The sequence below is a fragment of the Rhagoletis pomonella genome, unplaced genomic scaffold, assembly GCF_013731165.1.
Source record: "Rhagoletis pomonella isolate Grant_MI unplaced genomic scaffold, Rhpom_1.0 Rhpom_scaffold_00005, whole genome shotgun sequence".
Lineage (NCBI taxonomy): Eukaryota > Metazoa > Arthropoda > Insecta > Diptera > Tephritidae > Rhagoletis > Rhagoletis pomonella.
Window position 1 is genome coordinate 72,388,966 of NW_023458559.1, and position 21,956 is coordinate 72,410,921.

General features: G+C 34.4%; 1 long non-coding RNA gene across 1 annotated transcript in view; it reads left to right on the forward strand.

Moving 5' to 3' along the window:
• Positions 1-8,982: 8,982 nt before the first annotated feature.
• The window catches only part of LOC118739970, a 37,412-nt gene continuing 24,438 nt past the window's right edge, over positions 8,983-21,956 (forward strand). Inside the window, exons 1-2 of the long non-coding RNA XR_004993081.1 lie at positions 8,983-9,332; positions 14,790-15,170. This is a non-coding gene — a long non-coding RNA (uncharacterized LOC118739970). The remainder of the gene's footprint in view (positions 9,333-14,789; positions 15,171-21,956) is intronic.

The following is a 21,956-nucleotide window of genomic DNA, read 5'->3' on the forward strand; positions in this document are numbered from 1 at the left end:
ATTATGAATTTTTCTAAAGATTCAGTAAGTCGGGACTGCAAAAATACGAAATAAGTAACAACAGGTAAGTAGTTAAACGAAAAAAAAAATCCATTTGTATTGCTGAATAACGGCGCAAAACGAAAGTGCCGTTATTTCACATAAAAGCATGAATAACCGATCGAGAGTTTTTGACTTACGCCAATATTCACGATAAATGTGAGACATGTGCCACTGTTCAGTAGTGAGGGATGGCTATTTCGGTTTTGTGCAAAATAACAACAAGGCCTCTGTCGATTCGCCACAGAAAAAAATTGTGGTTATTTATAAACTTTATCTGCTATATAACTCAAAAACCTGAAATTTTGAGTTGTGCCGTTATTGCAGAGGACCATCGATATATACATACATGCAGCATTACGCATATAAAGAGCATTGCCGAAAAACAAAATGTCGACGGTTTTAGCCGGAATTCATATTATTGTTTATGTTTGTGGTGGATACGAGTGAGTGTATTCCATTCCATTCAATTTCATTGCATTGCCTCACACGCACATTTCGTCGCGTCGGCTCTCCTTTCCCATGCACACACTCATTTTATGTCTCGTCCAATTGTTCTTACTACCACCACCGCACTATGGTCTAAAAGCCTAGTTTTCTAGCACATTTTTTACATGTGTTAGCATCACTTTATGAGTTGAGTTTAGATAAGTTATGGTGAGTTAGGGTGAGTTAAGCTGAGGTGTAATGACTTGAGGTGTTTAGATAAGGAGAGTTGACGTGAAATAACATCAGCTGGGATGAGTTTAGTTGAAGCGAGCTAAGGTTAATTCAGTTGATATGCAATTAAGTGAGTTGGGATGAGGTGAGTTGAAGTGAACTGAGAGTTAATGTGAGGTTGGTTGAGGTGAGATGGGGGAAGTTGGGGTTATTTGAAGTAAGCTGTATCGAGTTGAGGTGAATGCTTTGAACAACATAGCATAACATAACACAACATAGCATAACATAACATAATATAACAGCACACAACATAGCATAGCACAGTATAACATAACATAAAATGACATAACATAGCATAATACAATTAAACATACCATAACATAATATTTCTCATTCTTCAATTCATATGCCAATCAATAAAAAATCTCCGGTTTTTTTAATCATCTACTTGTTTAGCCCTAAGTCATCGCATGCAAAAAAAGGGGGAAATTTCCCATAGTGCATCGCCATCTACGCCGCCTCCAGTGCTGACTCTTAACATCATTATCTACATATGTATTATCATTTATTTTTATTATAGCATGTCATTGTCGTTTTGCCAGTTATTTGTTGCCATTTATTGTGGATTGCATATTTCATTTTTCGCATATATGTATTATTATTGTTGTTTTTGCTGACATTATCATTATACACGGCTTATGTATGTATGTTGACCGCTCAACAAATAAATATGTAGGAGTATATATCGTCGCCGGTATGCCAGAAACATGAAAGTGTAAAAATTAAAATTTTGGGAAATCAAGTTAGAAAGATTTTTTTACGAGACTTAACTCTACATTTATCCAATTGAAATTGTGAAATATGTGGTTGCCGTGCACGCAGGGTATTCCGGGTTTTGGTTTAACATAGAATATCCAATGGTTAATCAAGTCTAGCCATAAATTCAAAACTAATAAATTTGCACATTAATGCTTCTGACATAAGGGTGACAATATAATGAACATTGATGAGTATGAATATACATGTGCACTATGTAAATTTTAATGTATTTACATATGTATGTATGATGGTAATTTCTTTAATATTTTGGTTAAACACGATCCTTGTTTGCTATCTATAAATAGGAAGCGCTTTAATCCGCTTCAAAACGCCGATAAGTAGGCAATGAGTTCAACGTCAATTTTATGGTTGAATAAATAAGTACGGAAGCATTAATTTAATAACTAAATTGGCATTTTAATGCACGCAGTAGTGGAGTTGGAAGAGCCGCATATTATTACACGGTAGACACCAAGTTCGATCTCCAACCAAAAAGGTGTTTTCTTATAGAGTTAGGCACTCAGCAGGTAATAACAAATCTTTTTATATATTACTGTATGATATGATACATGTTATGATATAATTAAGTTTGTCTGAGTTTTGTCTAGGCATCCGAGAAGAAAATATGTTATTTTATGCTGATATGATGTGAAGTAATGATCTCATTGAAACCGGTCCAAAAAAAAAGAAAAGTATAACAAGGAATAGTATGAAATAAAAAAAGGTGTTATGTGATGTGATTTCATTTGATACGAGGCGATGTAATTTGATTGCTGATGTTGTGATGTTGTGATGTGATGTGATGGGATATGGGGTGATGTGATGGGTTACGATGTGATTTGATGTGGCGTAGTGTACAGGCAATGATCTCCTTGAAACTGAGTCTGAAAAAAAGAAATAATTTAAAAAGGGTATGATGAGACGAAAAGTAATGTGTTATGGTGTGTTGTTATGTTATTTGACGAGAGATATATATATCAATATCAATCTACAATTGTGCCTATCGTCAGTCCATCAAGCTTCCGTATCACTGCAGAGAAAAGCCGCTGAGCTAGCATAACTACTCAATTACTGGAAATAGCTCTAACTCTACATAGATAGTCAAGCAGCGATTGAGGCAATAAGCTCATAAAAATTTAAGTCACAAAACGCCCTTAGAAGCATGGAGGCCATAAAAAGCGTAGCAGCAAACAGGCTACTGCATATTTATTGGATCTCCGGCCATAGGGGCATTACAGGTAACGAAATTATAGATAAGATTGTCAATTCCGAATCCGCTAAAAAATCTTTATAACGAAATAGCTACATATATCGAGAAGGACGGCATTAAATACCTGTAAAATCTCTAGAACACTTCCTATACTAATTGACCTGCTGTATAAAAAACACAATTGAAATATCTTGGAGGTCCTGAGCTAAATAATCTCGAAGACGGTATAACACTTAGGCCCAGCACTTCTTAAATTCTCAAAAAGCATTCGAATATACTTAACTAAACCTCTATATCCATCTGGCATCATTAAGGACCTATTGGTCTATGTGGGGTGGTCAGCCAGCCAGTATAATCTCACTTAACCTACTGTTGCGTGCGTAATGCTATACATATTGGTAAGTGATTTCAAAAAATGTCGGCGTATGGTCAAGGTATTCGAGAAGAAATTCTGTTTTGTTCATACATACATATGTCTCTGAAAAAATTTAAGTCAAAATACCCCAGTTCAAAAGTCTCAACCATTTTCACAATTAAGGTCAAGTGATGAGCGCTTCTGATTAAATTTTTCCAACACATGTTTGCTCAGTTTATGTATAAAAAAAGCTTTATCCACTTATTGACATTACTCATCTTATAAACGAGTACATTGCAAAATTTTACAGCAGAGCACAGCACTTCAGATAATGTTCATGGCTGAAAGCGCAATTCTTTCGAGAAGCCAACAACAATAACACAAGAAAAATTGCATTGTTCTCAACGCAGCAATGAATTTATGCGTTCGAAAATATTTGGCTAAGATAAACGACAGTTTATGGCAGAAGCAGTCAAGCGTCACAAGGGCAAAAACAAAAGAAAATTAACAACAAAATAGGAACATTTAAGCTGCAAGCAAACACAGAGTGTTGTATACATATCTTTGTGTATGTATGTACATATATGTTTTGCCATACATCTGCGTAAGAAGTTCGCAATTGTGTCAATCTCAAGCATCGGTACATTAAAGCAGCTATGAAGTGGCGGCGTTGATTTTCTTAATCATGTTTCTTCATTAAAATTCATAATATTTTACAATTTTGTGAAGTGCATCCTTAGGTACGTATGTGCATTAGGGTGGTCGCACAGGGGGAAAACTTCAAATTCCTCTTTCGAGACTCAACAAATTAAAATTTATTTCTTTTTCGTCGAATACCCAAAATCGATGCTATCAGTGTCGAAGATATCACATATAAAATTTAATCCCGATTGAAGTCGGTTAAGGCGTGTCGCACAGGGGTCTTAGCCGACTTCAATCGGGACTAAAATTTATATGTGATATCCTCGACTTTAGTAGTATCGATTTTGGGCATTAAATGGAAAAACAAATTTTTAATTCTTGAGTCCTTAGAGGCAGATGACCTTCGACCTCTTTGCGATACGCCTTAATCGACTCCAATCGGGATCAAAATTTATACGTGATATCTTTGACTGTGTTGGTATTGATTTTGCGTTTAGATGAAAACAAAATTAATTTAAATTTTTTGAGTCTCCATAAAGGAATCTGAACTTTATAGTGGTGTTACCAATTGAAGGGGTGAGACTGAAAAAAATCGCTTATTTGATTTTTTTAAGGACCATCGTAATGTACATATGTACATGAGACTGGTCCAAGTTTTGTATGGGAAAAAATGGCATCATAGAAAACGGGGCCCCCTCAGTTTTCCTTTTGGTATTTATATCTACAAATTTTCAGTATTCTACTGTAACCAATAGAGGATGCTCAATGATTTTGAAATTCGAAACTGCATCCCTTAGCAACTGACAAAAGCATTGGTTGTACTTTTTTTAAGCTACTGTTGCCATGACAACTGTAGTTTGTAATATTTTTCCAGCTAATTTAAATTTGTCGTGTTATAAGGTTGCTTAACCAATTGTTTAACATTGTTAACATTACACGAGCATCCTCTTAAATTATACTTCGAAAGTTTAAGTTTGTTGCCAGCAGCTCTTTCGACAAGTGAAAACATTTTCGAAGGTGCACCGAACCCTGTCTCGGAAAGTTTTTTGGACCACGTTAATGTATATATATCTACATTTATGTATATATTATGACTGAATTGTTTGCATGTGTTGTTGATAGCGAAAAATACTTGTACGCATGCGGAAGTACTCTTATCTAGATGGGAATCTATAATAAATGGCTACTTGAAATTGATATACGATGACTCATGAATTGTATGAATGTATGTATTTATGCAGTTCTTTATTTCTTGGATGCACTTTTTACTGACTCAGTGGCCATGTCCATCACTATTGTTCACGAGTATAAATCTAATGGGAGACATTTTTCCGTATAATTTCACACTTGTTCTTCTGATGCCAATTGGAAATACTAAGTGCTGTAAAATCCAACGCAGAGGAGGCCCTCCTCTGTTATGAGCATCGAGACACGCGTTGCGTGCTGCTTTCAGAGCTGGAGCTCTGTGTAAATACTATGTACTAAATAGGATTAAAAACGCTCCTGCTACCATGTAAGAGTTGTTTTCAGAAAGGTGAAAAAATTATATTTGGTACGCGCGCCGGATATTTAATCTACGGCTTCGTCCAAACTTAGACTTCTTAATTTTTTAATTTTTAAATCGGATCTTCTTCTAACGTGTAGGCAGGAGCATTAAATGCGCATTAATTATTGCATCTGGTAAGTTATATCTATCCATCTTATCGCTAAACTACTCAATTACATCTAAACTACCAACAGTGTGCTAAAAAGTTTAACATTTCTTTAAAAAATATAAGAAAAGGAAAAAAAATCTTTCTGAGGTACAAATGTGTCCGGGTGTGCATTCTGGTTGTAAATGTTGGGTATCTGTCCTTGGGTTAATTATGTCATTACTGGAAAATACTATATCTTTGAAAATCACGTTTCATCTCTTTATAGAAAATATTATGTTATTTGAATTATAAAGGTAGTTATTTTTCTTCAAATGAATGTTGACTTTTAAATTCAGGTCATTGTACCCTAAAACTAACTTCTACGCTTACAAGTAGTTAGATGCAACTTTTATTAGTATTAGTTTCAAAAAATGCAAAAAAATGAATCCAATATGGCGGACAAATGCACTAAACAAAATATAATTTTTTTTTTAATACCTGACGTAAGAGAGCTTTTAACTCTCATACAATCTTCAGGTGAAAATTCTCCCACTTTGAGATGTAAAGCCAAGTAATTTTGAAATTTTGAAGTAAAAAAATATCTCGTTTAATGTATTTTTCTGTAATGACCACATGTTATAAAAAATAAGCTTATTTTGTTACTTGGGTAACTTTGTAATTTTGTTTTTTTTTTTTGAAAATATTCAATTTTTTATATTATTTTGTGTATATTTTTGAAGTACTTCATATTTCTTCTACTTTATTTGTAATTTCCACATCATCCACTAGAATAAATTTCGTTTTTGATGGTTACTGCACTCAAACAATTTTCTATAATTAGTAGATTCGTAATCAAAATATATTTACCGAAGTGTGATTGAATTTGGCAGTGCTCTCATAACATTTTTTTATATTTGTCCGCCGTATAAGGTCGTCGATTTTATATTTTCCAAAACTAACTTCAGATTCCTAATCAGCAACGCCAAAACCTCCCTTTTTGAATTTTCTAAATCTCTTGTATGAAGTCTTAATAAAATCGATCAATGGCTTTATATTTTCGCCACTTTTGTAATTTTTTTTGGGCTGGCAGTAGACAGTAATGCGGCGAGCACAGAAACGGGCCACATTTGGACTGTAAATAATTAGCTTAGGAAAGCTCCTGAGGGTTCTTTAAAACATGTGATAGAAAATATTTAAAAGTTAGCTTTGCCGGTACGACACTATTTCTCGCCGTATAAGTTTCAATCAGACACTGTCTTGGTTTTCGACCTTGGAGAGCGACCTGTCAACCAAGAGCAGGTATTCAAAGGAATTTCCATTCTCTTCATTCTTGTTCAGACCACTCTAGCCCTGAAGAGATCCCTAGGGCCTGTTTTCCGTTGGAGTATCATAGAAGATCTCTACACGATGGAGTAGATAATCTAATAATAATAATAGCCGATAATGATGCCTGAAAAAGGTACATTTTCCTTAGAGACCAAACGTAGGTTGATAGAGAGCTTCCATAATTTTCATTATATAGATTTTCAATACAATTTTAGTTTGAGTCTGATATTTGTATTAGCTTACTAAGACTTTACTCTGTACGTAAAAGCTTCTTTAAAAAGCTTCTTTCAAATTGATCTTCCAATATTACGAAAACATCGCACGATTCCACTCATCAAGCTTAAATAATTCCACTCAAATGCAGAAATAGAGCAATTCGAATACAGTGAATAGTGGGCATAGCTTTGCGCTTGATCAGATGAACATACTTATGTAGGTATATGTGAGAAAACGCTCAACGGCAACTACCAGCACGGTAGCCACTATTGGTTTCCAACCAAACGTGGTTGTTTTTTTTCTTTTATTTTTTTCTAATTAGGTTGTTTGGTAGTTTTTTCTCTGGTTTGGCTATTATTATTATTTTTTATTTTTTAATTAGAAATTAGCAAATTTTTTTCTTTGCATACTGAATGCCGAAAATGAATAAATGAAATTTTCAAATTCCCATTTTTGATGTAACATGTTTTATATGCACATATCAAAAGTTAATATGTGATTGAACGTAGAAGTATTTCAATAATTTTTGTTTTCCAAAATAGCAGCTATAACTTATACAAAAATGTAAATTAATGTTGTTTTCCACAAAATGTTCATCAAAAAAAACTCGGTTTCAAGCTCAAAAAATTGTTGTTTTCCCTTGACTGAATATGTACCTTTACAAAGCAAAAGCTTTATAAGTGCGGACATAAGAGATTGACAGAGCACGCCTGATAAGAGATTGAAGTCATTTGAGTAAGAGAGTGGCGAAACCCCAATTAGAGAACTAAAGCCCAATTTATGCAGTGTTGCCATACATGAGCATTTCCTCCCAAAACTGTTAGGCTTTTTTCCGTTTTGGTAGGAGATTGGATTTTGGAGCCTTTACGACAATGAGTAATAGTTATTTGCGAAAAATAGAAAATATGTATCTCTTAACATTTAGCAACCCTGTTTACACGAATATTTCACCGGTGCATTCGTATAACGGCGACGACAAACATGTATATATACCTGATTCGTAAGTCCGTGTATTATCCAAGATTCCATAAAAGTCTGCCAATGGGCTCGTATCCAGCCATATTCCTGGGGCAGGCCTTTGCAAATGAAAGTTTGTGTTCGCGAATATCTTCGTAGAAGGACATATGGGGCGAGAATATATATATTGTGTCTTAGACTCTTTTAAAACTGCTTCAATGCTTGTGGACTCTTAGACCACCTGGAAGCCAACAACAGCGTAACGCTGAGGTGGGTTCCGGGACATGAAGGATTTGAAGCCAACGAAAGGTCTGACTGTCTCGCAAAGCGTGGAACCGAAATGCGTTTGCAGGGTCCCGAGCCATTTGCGCTACATCTAAAAGATAGACTGCAGAACTATTTAGGACCTAAAAATAATCTCAGATTACTGCCCACTCGCGAAAGGAAAAGGTAATAAGACAACCAAAGAGATTCATAACTCCTCTCAGGAGGAACTCCTTGTTCTTGGAACTATTACTGGCTACGTGGCAGCACACTGCATGTTTAGGTAACATTTGAATCAAATGGTGCTTTCTGGACTGTAGGTTTTGAGGGCTGGTGGAGGAAACCCCTGAGTATATTCTATGTACCTGCTCCCGAAACATGAATCGTAGACCGATACCCTTTGGAGACATTGAACATTGAAAAAAAATATATTTAAATCTCAAAAAAATGATTGGTAGGTTTTGGGGGATTTTGGTTGGAAGTTTTGGTAGGAAAAAAAATTTTACTAGGGCAACACTGATTCCATGTGACTTTTTTCTCAAATACCAGCAGCAGCAACAACAAAAGTAACTACAGAACAGCAACAAGTGATCGCATTCTGATCGCATTTTTTGCCGGCTGCCCATCAAAGACGACAAGGTGGCAAAAAGCGACGACAACGACGTAAACGGCGACTGCGGCAGCGACAACAGCGTCGACAGAGCACAAAAAAAAACTTGACTGCAAAATTTGCCTTCGTCTGTCTGTCGTCGATTGTCGATTTTTCGGCCAGCTGCTTTGGCTGGGCAAACGTTCGCAAGCAGCTTATTGTTTTGTTCTATTTAGCCGGTTTTGCGATCGTCACGTTTGCCGGTCGGCCTCTGATCAAGCGGCGATATGCGGCAGCAAGCGACGACGTAAGCAAAGGCAGGCGGGCGATTGCCGGTGGCAGCAGCACCGGCGACAGCGACAGCGACAGCATAAGCCCCACAAAGCGCCAAGCGTTAACTTTTTCGTCTGCGTCTGCTAGCGATTCAGTCTTTCTTCAATTGCGAGCGCGTGAAAACGTCCGAATAGGAGTTAAGTTATTTTTTGTTAGTGAATAGCGGAACATATTTTTGTGTAATTTATGATTTTCGAACGCGAACTACATATTCGTTTAGTGAATATACACATGAGTGCATATATGCATGTAAAATATTTAATATATTGACAAACGTTTTTATATAAGGTAATACAAATGACGTGAGAAATAAATAAAATATGTAAATAAGTTATTGCAAGTGCGAGTAACGAAGTGCAGAAATTTATAAAGCAAATTTTTTTACAAAAATTCTGAGCAAAAACAAACTAACATTACCAAGTGTTACTAAGAAAACAATTTTTCATTTAAAACGCAAAATTGCAATGAAATTACATAATAGACGAAAATTCGCAACAGAAATAAGATAAAATAAAATAAAATCAAATAAAATAAAAACTAAATGTGACAAGAATTTTTCTTTGCATACTGTGAAGTTGAAAGTTTTTATGTATATTAAATAGGTATCTATAGGTATGTAACTTGTTAAAAGTTTGGAAAAAAGTGAGTACATTTTTACGAATAGAAACATATTAAAAAAAAATGTGTTTTCGGGGGAAAAAGTATCGAGTTATCTCGTTTTGTATAAAGTTGTGGGTCGGTATAGAAACGTAATATGTACATATGGTAAAAAATTTAAGAAATATTTAACTTCAACATAAATGAAAAGTTAAAAAAGTCTGTACATATAATAAAATTAAGACAGGCCGATATCTGTACATTATAGATATTAAACAAAAATTAATATGGTCTTTATTGGAGCAACAGAAGCCAAAGCAATATTTTTTCGAATTTTCGAAGGTCTAACTTAAAATATAGGAACAAATAATAATTAGATAGTTGCCACCTGTTTGAAAATTTCAGTTTAAATAAACTCAAAAAATGAAGTAAATACCGCAATATGGCTGTCAGAAAAAAAGGTTTAAGAAGGCTTACAAATATACATATATATAAATATTTTTGTAGAAAGTTGCCACCTGTTTGAAAATTTTTATTTGATCTACTTGATAAGATGAATTAAATATTGCTATGTGGGTATAAAACTAAAGAGATTTTAGAAATTTTACTGTCAACAATTTTTTTGCGGAGCGTTGCCACCTGTTTGAAAAACTGTATACAATTAAATTGATGAAAAAAAATTAAATAATACAATACGGGTACCAAACTAAAGAGGTTTGCGAAAAATATTTGTGTAGCGGGCTGCCACCTATTTGATAATTTGTATTAATTTAATGGGAATTAATACAATTTTAAAGAAAGTGCACGATATATAAAATCGAGTTATAAGATTATGAATTAAATTTCCTTGTTGAAATACTTTCGAAAACACATATATTAACTAACACCCTTATTCATAAACAATAAATTATATTTCATAAATCAAAAATTTGTTTTTTAAAGCTCACTTCATAAAGCTTTTAAAATCAATTTTAACCCACTTCAAAAAAGAGGACAGATAAAAATTTGAGTGTCATTATTGGGAATCTCCTGCAGATAAACTAGAGTTTTCCGATGGAAAAATATTGATTCTTAAGAATTCTATACCATTCCTACCAAAAGTTGTTTTTGCCCCATATAAAATACATGGAAAACTTTGGATGCTTTGAGTGACCACTAAATATTTTTTGATTTCAAAATAAAAAATACGGGTATACTTTTTTACGGAATAGAAAAATCCTAGGGGGTGAGAGCATAAAAATTCTAACTTTACTTTTTCACATGCATTTTGGACCGCCCTAATGTGCATACATTTAAGAAGCAGTTGTTTCCGTCCCAACCATTTCTGTGTGCAACTTCCGTGTACAATTTCAGTTAAATTTGCCAATTTACTCCCAACCCACCAACCACCGCTAAAGAAGTTTCACTTCAAAAATTTGGGACATTATAAGAAACGAACACATAATTTTCCCACCTTTGCCTTTAATTTAGAATCGAACACGAAAAGTTAAAGGGCCACTCAAAATGCAACATTTTTTGGTAGAAACGAGATCACCATAAGAAAACTCGAAACGTTATAAACAGGAAATGGGTTTTATGGCAGTTGCCTTTTTCGTTCTGCTAAGAGGCAGATAAGCTTCCATTTATCTTTCCTTGACTCCAAATATACACATTTAATGTTGCCTTTACTTGCCTTTTTAATGACATTGGCCATTTTTTATAAAATTGCAGAGGGCGAGGCCTTTATTCATTAAAATTGTGATGTTTACAATATTCAATATTTAAATTGGTCACCACTTGTATCTGATCCCGCTGCGCGCACTTTTTGTATATTTAAGGCTTTTCTTTCACGGAAACTTCAAGATGCATTTTGTGGTTTAGTGTTACTACAACTATAGAGAGCAAAGTCTTATGAGTTTAAAACTTCCACGAAGAAAGTACTCAATCCAATTAAAATTGTTTCATATGATGAGACTACTTAGTTTAATATATATATTTTTTTAATAAATACCTTTTTCTTGCCTATTTTCGCTTTTTTATTTTGTCTTTTTTTATAGGTTTTTATATCCTAGAAGTCTGCTCCCTGGTTATAAATTAAATATACATTACTTAAGAATATATGCATTACGTATGTATGTATCTTGAAAAAAAGTAGCCGCTTTTAAAACACAAAAAGTACTCAAACAGTCGTGATTAACTATTACTTATATTAGCTTTTTATCACCCGGAATAATACAATACATGCATAAATGAAACATATGAATTTTTACCTGCCGTAATGGCGTTTAGATGTAAAAATACGCTAAAAAATATGTTGCTCAGATTAAAGAAAATTACTAATTTAAGCATTTATTTTTGGCTGACACATAGGTGTGTCGTACTATATTTATATGAACATAATTCCTTTCAGAATTGCAAAAAAAAGAACTCAACTAAACACACTTGCATCAAAACTGATTTAGTCAACTTGGGCCAATTTGAGCTACTTTTTTCTAATTCTATCCAAAAAGGTTCTTCCTATGTTTGTTTATTCTCAAATAGCTTTTTTTGCTACGTTCAGTTTTTGTTAATTTGTCAGCGTTGCCGTTTACATTAAAAAACTCTATTTAAGGTTTTTCGGCGAACTGAAAACTTTATTTTAAAAAATGCTAAGATTTTTGCCCTGTCTATAGATTTCTACCCATAAAATACTTTGAACAAGGAAGAATATCTTATTACTTCCAAGACAATTTTTCTAAAATTAGAAGTCGGTGCCGTATCGTTATAAACTTTACTGGTCTTGTGCTGCGCATTTAGGTTATTACAATGACTGCGTGAAGCATTAAAAGTATTTTGATAAGCATTTTGTGCGAAAAATCTTGCTGAAAACCCCAAACATAACAGAAATCATTTGGATTAAAATAATAATAAATAAATAAAAAACACGTGGGTGAAACTCTATCTATAAGACCCTCAAAGTAATCTTTATTATCTAAGAACATTTCAGGGTTGTGAGAACATCAGATCTCTTAGAAAAGCTGAGGACTGACGAGCAGGATTTAGCGCTGTCTTTAATGCGACTTACCTATTGGTCCCACGCCAGAAAAAAATAAAATAAAATTATGAAAACGAAACTCCGCAGGAAACGGCCTTCTCTTTAGATTTGCTCTGCGTATTAGTTTAGTGTAGATCTCAAAGTGATAAAAGGTTGTATATTCAATCTATATATTCATAAAAAATATTAAAAATTTTTGTTTTTGGATGCTATTTTGTTCTCAATATTACAGCTCGCTTATAGGTTTGAGCTGCTCATGCCTGGTTAAACAAAGTATTTTCTATTCTAATTCTAAAGAGTATGGGGCATATCGCTATTAAAACTATTCCGAATGTACGTATTTGAGTTTATTTTGATAAAGTACTAGAAACCGGGTCTAAATGACCCGGATCTCAACTGCAAGGCTGCTACCAAGCAGGAATTAGGAATGGGAACTCAAAACTATTTGTGTATAAATACAATAAGTAACTTATTATAAGATTTAGCCTACTTTTTCTGCTACATGTGGCTTTTATGGCCCGCATGAAAAGTTTAAAAAATCTGTATTGTCGTGTTTTATATCTAAACGGAATCACCTTTGGTTCATTGATTAAAATAAAAACAATAGAAAACATAATTCTCATTTTTTCAGTAGCAATATTGATATTAGACAAACAGTAGCACACGCTAAATTAAATCATTAATTAAAAGAGACACAACAATAAAATATTTAAATAAAAAAACATTCCAATCTCTTCACTTTTCCCACAGCAGCTGAAACGCATTGCCAATATACAGTAGCAGCTAAAAGAGACATTAGAGTGTTGGGAAACTAATAAAAAATCCATAAATAAATAAGAAAATATATAAATAAGAAAAAAAACCTCTAAAGTATGCGTCGACGCACTGCTAAGTGCGTAAAAGCAGCAGCTATAAAACGAGCGCGAACACAAACATACACCAATACCAATGCTAACAAATAATTAAAATTAAAAAAAAAACATTGTAGCAACAAAAAAAAACCGCGCTAACAAGCTTCACGTTAAGTCACAAATGCCAGTAAGAGTTGAGTATGGCAGACAAAATTTCGAAATATACGAAGACGCGTTGTTTGTGTTATAACTTTTTCGTTTGTATTTGTATATTTATTATTTTTTCTATTGCAGCCACTAACACTTTTCTTCGTTTGTAGCATTATAAAAATGATAATTGGTATCTAAAAGATACGCCGCGTACGCGCCCCTCATTCGCTAGCCGTACACTAGTAGATACATATGTATGTATATATTAGACCTTGTGCATATTGTATGTGAGTTTGGTTGTGCGTCCAGTACAAACACCGGTCCGCTGCTGCGCGCCACCAGTTCGCTATGCCGCCGTTGCGTGCTTACTTACGCATTATACTCGTACTATTCTATTGTAAGATAAGATAAGCAAATATCACGTTTAATACTAAGGTATTAAATATGTATGTACATATGTACATTAGAGTGCATCAAAACAAAAATGTGGCGGTTTTTCCACCGGAATTACAAATCTTATTATATTTTAAGACGTCCACCAAAATATTTCGGCAAAACGTTAAGATTTAAGCGAGCTGGACCGATTTGAAAATACCTTCAAAAATGGAGTTTTTTATGAATAAAAATAGTTTCTTAAAGAACTTTTTGAAAAAAGATTCCATCAAAAATTTTTTTTTTTAATTTTTTTAAAATATTTTTATGCAAATTTTTTAAACTTAAATTTTGTCATTTGAGGGGATTTTTTCCAAAAACATTATTAAGAAACTATTTTTATTTATAACAAACACCATTTTTGGAGGTATTTTCAAATCGATCCAGCTCACGTAAATCTTAAAATTTTTTCGAAATATTTTGGTGGACGTCTTAAAATATAATAGATTTTATAATTCCAATGGAAAAGCAGTGCCGTTTTTTTATTTTTTGTATGCGGAGTGATGCAGTCTAATGTACATATGTATGTATGTATGTATATAAATACATAGTAAGCTGTGATAAAGTTTCAGCTGTTGTAGCTTTTAGCATTTCTGGTTGCTATATTAACTTTAACGAACTCTACTTACTCACTTTTTGTTGTAAATATGTACATATGTAGTTTGGAAAAGTAATACTAGCTTTTGTTTTTGCTTTTTTTAGGTTCAACTGCGCTGAAATAATTGATTTGGGCCACGTGTGTGTGTTGTGGAAGTGTGAACTGATAAATAAACAAATATATTTACATACTTATGTACATACATATATAGCAACCAATGTGTTCCGAGAGATAATAAAAAAGTGTGTATTTCTTTATTTGAATGCCAGTTATAGGTATCGAAGAATAAATAACTCCAATCGTTCACAGATAACAAGTAGACAAAACTGAAATGTTTCTAGTTAAAAATTAAAAATATTTGAAAAAGTGATTTGTGAGATTTTGGAAAATTAAACGAATATAAATCGATAGGAACGTACTTACATACATACTAAAACACTGAGCGTAATTCATTGAGAGGAGTACAACCTAAAAATGTATCTTTGGTAAGTAGTAAATCAAGTTTTTAAACTAATTATTTATTTTAAATACCCTTTTCTACTATTTTTTTCTGCTCCTTTTTCTACTTTATATTTCTAGTATTTTTTGCTATTACTGCTTGCTCTCACTTCGTTCTACTACGTGTTTTTACTTCTGCTACTTTTTTATTCTAACTTTTTCAGCTACTTTTTCTACTATCTACTATTTTTATTACCAATTATTTAGTACTTTTCCCTTAAATCAAGTTCCTTGCTAAATATAATTCATATGTAAATTTTCTCTCTTATTTTTTACTACGTGGGATCCGTGTACTGCATCTATTTAATAACTTACTGTTAGTAAAAAGCTAAAATAAGTATTGCATTCGAACAATTACATAGTTTTTAAGTTCAACTCAGTGAGAAAAAGTATAAATAATTTAATCAGCTGTAAAAATAGGGACCTCAGCTTTCTTGGTTTCTATTTTGAATATATTACCTTGTGTTATGAATTCGGAAAACAAAGATCAGGGAGTATATTTTCTCAGTAAATTGTACTGCTGGGATCGTAAGACTGGACCAATAACTATATTGAGCCTTTGGCTTTCACATAAAGGCAATAAAATCGGCTTATACTGCAACTGGCGACTCAGTGATGTATTTTAAATGCAACGTTTGCAAAAATATTTAAATAACGTCCATAGTGTTTCTCATCATATTAACTACACAAAATATTGGGCAAGTCTGCTAAACTGGGTTCTTTTCCAAGATCTATCCGCCTGGAAAGGGATTAGTATATTACTCACTAACGAGGTTTCTAAGAGAACGCGTTTCGTGGCTAGCTCGTCAGCTCATTCAATACCTTCCCTTGTGACCTGGGAGCTATCTTATTGCCTCCTTACAGTCCGCTACGGTATCGGAATTTGTGCTTCATGAAAGTAGTGCCTTAATGTCCGCCTGACTATCTATGTTTATCTGCTCGCTTCGCGGGCTACATGATTTCATGTAGCATCTCTGTCGTTTTCTTTATCACAAAGACCTCATCTTGATACTCGCAGATACTAGGTATAATAATCTGGTAGCTTAAAGGGCCTATGAATTTCTAGTTCGGTACTATTTATACTGCAGCTCCTACTCCTTCGCCCATTTTAGAATCGTCTGTGCGTTGCATCCCCTCTCAACTTTACGCCCTTATTTGACATTTACTTTTAGCACAGTATAAATTATCTAAATACATATGTATCTCCTACAACATTATTTCATATGAACTACAACTCAAACTACTACTAATAAGTTATCAATTTTTGTTTCTGCACACCTCTGAAATGGATTGCCCGTTGACAACAACATTTTCGACGATAAATATTTTTTCGATTTATTGACATATATCATATCGGTATTTCATAACCATCTTGCTTTTTGCACGATCATAGCAACAGACAATTAAGCTGTCTATGAATATGTATGTGAGTAAATATGTATGCACAATAAATAAATAGATAAATAAATATGTATGTGCATGTACATAAATAACGTACTTACGTACTTATATATATAGATATACCCAAAGTCATAGGACAATTTACATTCGAAATATGTATGTATCTAAATGCATATCTATATGTGTTGGATTTTTCCTTTGCCATAAACAAAACATATGCGTTTACATATGTATGTAAATATATACAAACATATATGCATGTACATAAAATTCAGTGTTGCCATTTATTTTTTTGCCGTCCCGCCAGATTTATAAATAATTTCAATTCTCTAAACTCTTATGGAAAAATTGTTTCTTTCGCAGTTCAATTTTATTTTATAAAATTAGAGATCAAATGTTTATAACAAACAATAAGTGTTTCATCAAAAACAAAAAAAATAAATTCATTATTTAACAAAAACAAAAAGAACAGCGCTATATTCTTTATTCGATACTTTGTTGTTGGATTTATGGGCACGAATTGGGGACCAAATATCACTGTGTGTGGTGTCAAATTAAATACAAACCTTTGATGTAATGTTGGAAATGCGAAAAACATCAAACCTTAAAAGATGTGTAATAGCAAACAGCGTTTCAGTGTCATCGATTTTTTGCAGTGCCAAATGTAAACGTTAACAATTGCGATCACTCCGAATAAAATCGCTAAAAACTAGCTAAGAGCTCCTAAATAAACACTAAAATCACGCCTGTCACCGAATTCTAAATTTTACCGCTAAGTATAAAATAATAAAGTCAATAAAATGGCAACACTAATAATATTTATGAATTCAAATAATTGGCAATCGATTGCTCAATAAGTATGCCTAGCAACAATCACGACCGCAGCAAGAACACCAAGCAGACAAATAAAAAGCCAGCAATAAAAAAAATAGTTAAGTACATATCTACATATGTACGCTTGTAAGAGCATTATGGAACATGAAGTGAAAAAAAGTATATTAAATGCTGCATATTTTCTTAATTAAATAAATATTTTTTCACTGTCGCCACGGCTGTCGCTGTTGGTCATTCTCTGGTTAGGATTTTGGCGACTGCGGTTATGGTCGTAGTGGTGACGGCTGTGGTCGGGTAGCACATGAATATTGAAAACTATTGAAGTTGAGTTGTAGCAATCGTTAAAAAAAAAAAACAAGTAAGAAAGTCTAAGTTCGGGCGGAGCCGAACATTAAATACCCGGCGCAAGTATTAAATATATGTTTTCCACCTTTCCGAAAGCTACCGCTACATGATAAGGCGGGGTGTATACATTTTAAGTAAATTAGCGTCATTAAATTTCGAAATATTGAAATTTCAAGCATATCTGAAATTTACCGTTATATGAAAAGCGGCCTCAATTTTAGTCCGATTTCAACAATTTTCAACGGTTTGCTTTTATGTGGCAAGCACAATAACCATACTGAGCTTGGTACAAATTGCTAGAACGGTTAGCGAGATACATATATGTGATCACAAGTGGGCGGTGCTACGCCCATTTTCCAAAATTTTGTCATAAACGTATTTCTTGGTAAAGAATTGTTGCAATCATCGATTGTGAATAAATTAGCTTTAATATCTATTTACTGATTTATCGAGGATTTCATATTTCTCGAAATTACCGTTATATGGGATGTGGGCGTGGTTATTGTCCGATTTTAAAAATTTTCGGCCAGTTGGTATGCTGTACCAGGACCAACAACTGTGCCAAGTTTGGAAGAAATTGGTGTAGCGGTTACCAAGATATACACATGTAACCATAAGTGCGTGTGGCTACGCCCATTTGCCAAAATTTTGTAATATTCTTATTTTTCGTCTAAAACTCATTGCAAATATCAATTTTGAGTGAATTATCTTCAGTAGTTACTAAAATATCGCAGTTTTCGTATTTCTTAAAATTACCGTTATATGGGAGGTAGACGTGGTTATTATCCGATTTCGCCCATTTTCAATACCATCCGTCCCACGCCCAAAAGAAGTTCACGTACCAAGTTTCGTTAAGATATCTCAATTTTTACTCGAGTTATCGTGTGCACAGACGGACGGACGGACGGACGGACGGACGGACAGACAGTCACCGCTTAATCGATTTCTCTTTTCATTCTGATCATTTATGTATACATTTGTCTATATCTATCTCGATTCGTTTTGCCTGTTACAAACAACCGTTATGTGAACAAAGTTATAATACCCTTGTGCACAAGTGCCCTCGGGTATAAAAATGCGTATACATTAGTAAAAAACAAGTAAGAGCAGCGCTGTCTTCGGCTATGCCGAAGGCTCCATACCTTTCATGAACATCTGCAAATTTTACTTTGACAGATTACTGCTTTTGAATACATCTGCATACATCGCTAGAGGAGTTACATACTTATATAAAAAATCGCATCTAAACAATCAGAGGTATGGAAGATATACTTTATATGGCACCAATCTAAGTGATTTTCACTGCTATGTGATCGGTATGTAAACCGGTAACACAATTTATTGGGTTTAGTTTCCTACATAAAGGAGATATATGGTAAAAACTGGTATCTGAACAATCAGTGCTATAGGAGATAAAGCTTATACAGCATAGACTTTGACGATTTTCTCAGTAGACTTTGTATTATTATTTATAAATTATCTTACGAAATTTATCGGTTTTAGCTGTTCAAATAAAGGAGTTTTACAGTAAAATCCCATATCTGAACAATCAGATGTATGGAAGATACATATATGTTATAGTCACCCGATCCTTGTTATTTTCACTGTAAGTATTCCGTTGATAATGAGCAAAAATGGTGCGAAATTTCATGTTCCTAGCTGCATAAATGGAGGAGTTATGATAAAAAACCTCATATCTGAACAATCAGCTGTATGGGGGCTGCAGGTTATAGTGACCCGATCTTTGTTATTTTCACTGTAAGTTTTCTGTTGATAATGAGTGAAAACAGCGCGAAATTTCATGGTCCTAGCTACATAAATGGATGAATTATAACGAAAAATTTCATATCTGAACAATCAGTTGTATGGGAGCTATAGGTTATAGTTACCCGATCTTTTTTTTTTAATTTTCACTGTAAGTTTTCTGTTGATAATTATTGAAAATAGTGCGGAATTTCATGTTCCTAGCTATATAAATGGAGGAGTTATAACGAAAAATTTTATATCTGAACAATCAGTTGTATGGGAGCTATAGGTTATAGTGACCCGATCTTTGTAATTTTCACTGTAAGTATTCTGTTGATAATGGGTGCAAGTACTGCAAAATTTTATGTTCGTAGCTGCATAAATGGAGAAGTTATAACGAAAAATCTCATATCTGAACAATCAGTTGTATGGGAGCTATATGTTATAGTGGTCCGATTCTTCCGGTTCCGACAAATGATTAATACATTATAAAAATACATCCACCTACCAAATTTGATCCGGATATCTCGAAAACTGAGAGACTAGATTGCATACAAACAGACAGACAGACAGACAGACGGACAGACGGACATGGGCTAAATTCTTACACATAAAATGAATTTGAATTTAAGTTGCAGTACAGAAAAAAGTATGCAATTCAATTCAAAGTATTCAAAAAATATGTAAGTGCTGTGTTTCTTTAACTTTGTCGCTTGGGCAGCCTTATATTTCTGACGCAATTTATTGAAGTGCAAAAACCAATCAATCAATCTAGTTGGAAATTAGTATCGAATCGAAAGACCATAGAGATCTCACACATTCCACTAGGTAAAATACTGAAGGCATGTAACTTTCTATCTGGTTTGAGTAAGCTTGGATCAATCAAAAGTTTCCCCTTCCAACCCAGCCTAGCGCGATGGCAGAGAAAAAAAGTAGTCTGTGATTGCGCATCATCGAACCAGAAGCCATGCAGGAGTTATTTCAACCGACAATTGACACTAAATCCATCAATGAATAAAAACAGGCGTTAAGTGTTCAGAAGCCTGAACAAATTGTTGAAACCCACAGCGCCTCCTACTTTTAATAGCAGCGAAGTTTGGGTGATAATGCTTCTCTTCCTCAGCAATGAAAACATATAAGACCTTATCGCTGCCGTACTACGTGTATCACCTAATCCAAGTCAAGCAATGGCATGGTTACTGCAGAGTGCACGGCTGCACCACGGCACTTCCATAAATACTCTGATAACTCCAGACTTTCAACCTTACCCCCCTCGTGAGATAAACCCTCTTGACGCGTTGTCGAAGCCTCTCGGCATTGTTTGCATGCCACCCTACTGGAATGCATTGAGGTCTCCTCTCTTTCGTAGGACGATGTTTCTTAGCCCACCTGCCTTTAATTTTTACAGATCGAAGCACGCTGAGTTACCATAGGCCGGTTTCTAGATCTCGAGCACTTAATATTGCTCGATATTGGCGTCCGGTAATGATACTGATGGCTTCTTCTCCCACGTAATCCTCAGCAACCATCTTGATTACCTGAACGAAAGAGAGCAGGCTGAAATTATTCAACCTTATACCCGTAATGAGTTTCATTTCGCCTGATACGTTCGCTTCTCGGACTACGGACGGATGAAAAAAAATTGGGTAAATTTGTTTTCGGAAAAAATTCGGGATAAGGTAGAGTGAGGTTACTTTTAACAGACTGCTCATTTCTTTGTTGTTGGCAACATACGTACAACACTAGTTTGGTCGCCGAAGACTAGTAGAACGCAGTGGACGAAGATGCAAACATGCCACAACACAGCACTCCGGACAGCTACGGTGTCGCCAGAATACCATCTACTAACATAATAAGGCGCAGATGTCCCACTGAACCTAACACTGTGCGACCAGTTGTTGGTGCGCTGTGACCGACGGTATCACACGAACAGCTTCTTGTTACATCCATAATCTCACCCCAGGTGCATCCGAAGGCATCTCTAACATGTGAAGTACGATATACAGGACTATGCAAAATAATCACTGGACCCAACGCTGCGCATACAGGTAATATACAAAGACAGACTATCACTACCTCAACCAAATCTCGACCTGTGAATTCCGTCCTCGTAGTTTCACCACCTTCGATTCCAGCGTCGGAGCTTCAGCTGCTTGGTGGGATCTGCGTAGCTCTGGCAAAATTTTGATCTAGATATTGTATCGGGTTAAACTCGTAATTATCTCGACTCGGCTCTGCCTCGCTTGTTTTTGTCATTATTAAGAAATTCTCTTTAATACACCTAAGTATGTGCGAAAATCACATAGAAAACTTGCGAAATTAGATCGCTTCCCAGAATTGACACTGTGAGAATATTACTATGAAATTTCTATTGTCTAGCCAATGGCGTTTCGCTCCCCACTACAGCTTCAGCAAACACTTCGTCACTTAGACGGATTCCCTGCGGC